Consider the following 1,602-nt stretch of genomic DNA (forward strand, 5'->3'; position numbering starts at 1 on the left):
GGAGGAATTGGAGAGAAAAACCATCAAAACTATCCAGCGCGGTACTGGAGAGATGGCTCAGCAGTTAAAAAACACTGGCTTCTCTTCCAGAGGCCCTGGGTTTGATTTCCAGCACCCATATGGTGGCTCACAGCCCTCTAACTCCAGTTCTAGGGGATCCAATACTCTCGTGTGGCTCCCATAGGCACTATACAAACACACATGTAGACAAAAAAAAAAAAAAAAAAAAAAAAAAGAAAAAAAGAAAAAGAAAGGCTTTTCCTCCGGCTGCCGGGAAGATGGCGGACATTCAGACAGAACGTGCTTACCAAAAGCAGCCTACCATCTTTCAAAACAAGAAGCGTGTTCTGCGGGGAGAAACCGGCAAGGAGAAACTTTCTCGGTACTACAAAAACATCGGTCTAGGCTTCAAGACGCCCAAGGAGGCCATCGAGGGCACCTACATAGACAAGAAATGTCCCTTCACCGGTAACGTCTCCATCCGAGGTCGCATCCTGTCGTAACCAAGATGAAGATGCAGAAGACCATCGACATCCGTCGGGACTACCTCCATTACATCCGCAAGTACAAACGCTTTGAGAAGCGCCACAAGAACATGTCCGTGCACCTGTCGCCCTGTTTTAGGGACGTACAGATCGGTGGGAGAGTGCAGGCCCCTGAGCAAGACCGTGCGCTTCAACGTGCTCAAGGTCACTAAGGCTGCTGGCACCAACAAGCAGTTTCAGAAGTTCTGAGGACTCTGGCTGACTCCCTGGAACAAATAAAGTTATTTTCCATCTTAAAAAAAAAAAAAGAAAAGAAAAAGGAAGGAAGGAAGGAAGAAACTAAAGAGGAAAAAAGGGTGGGTTACAAAAGTCCAAGATCCCAAACTAAATTACATCACTGTGAAATTTTAGAATAAAAAATATTGGCTACTAAAAAAGTAAAATAGAGATTGGAGTTACAGGAACACAGTAGTGGTAGAGCTTTTGCCTGGCATATGGGAGGTCCTGGATTCATTTCCAAGGACCATTACACAAACAAATACAAAATTTAAGGTAGTAAAATTTACATTATATGTGTTTTGTCCCAATAAAAATAAATATACACTCCTTAAATTGACAAGCCTCTGATATGAGAGAGGAAACAAAAAGATTAAAATATCTAAGTGGAGTCTACATTACACATTCTTCAGAGAGTGAGAAAGTAATAAAATAATATGGCTATTGTGAACAACTTTATGCCTACAGACTTGATAGCCTGCATGAAACAAGGCAATGCCACCAAAGATGCAATCTGCCAAAGTTCACACCAGAAGAAACAGACCGTCGTGAAAGTCCTACATTTGCTAGACACTTTAAAATCAATAATCATTTTCCTTCCAAAACACCAGGACCAGATGGATTTACTAGTGAACTCCACCAAACACAAAAGGAGGACAGTAGATGATGCCTTTGTTGTTTGTTCCATGATATAGGAGCATAAAAATACTTTTTAACTTATTCACTGATGCTAAATCCAGACAAAGATATTAATAAAACCTAAGGTGATAGACACAAAAATTCTCTAAAATGTTGTAATTCAAATACAACACCTAATAAAAGAATCATACACACATCAAGG

At 40.8% G+C, this 1,602-nt stretch overlaps 1 pseudogene; it reads left to right on the plus strand.

Annotated features, from left to right (window-relative positions):
• The first annotated feature begins 270 nt into the window (after positions 1-270).
• LOC127230888 (40S ribosomal protein S11-like) lies at positions 271-771 on the plus strand (annotated as a pseudogene).
• Positions 772-1,602: the final 831 nt, after the last annotated feature.

Source organism: Phodopus roborovskii, unplaced genomic scaffold (assembly GCF_943737965.1).
Source record: "Phodopus roborovskii unplaced genomic scaffold, PHOROB, whole genome shotgun sequence".
Classification (NCBI taxonomy): Eukaryota; Metazoa; Chordata; class Mammalia; order Rodentia; family Cricetidae; genus Phodopus; species Phodopus roborovskii.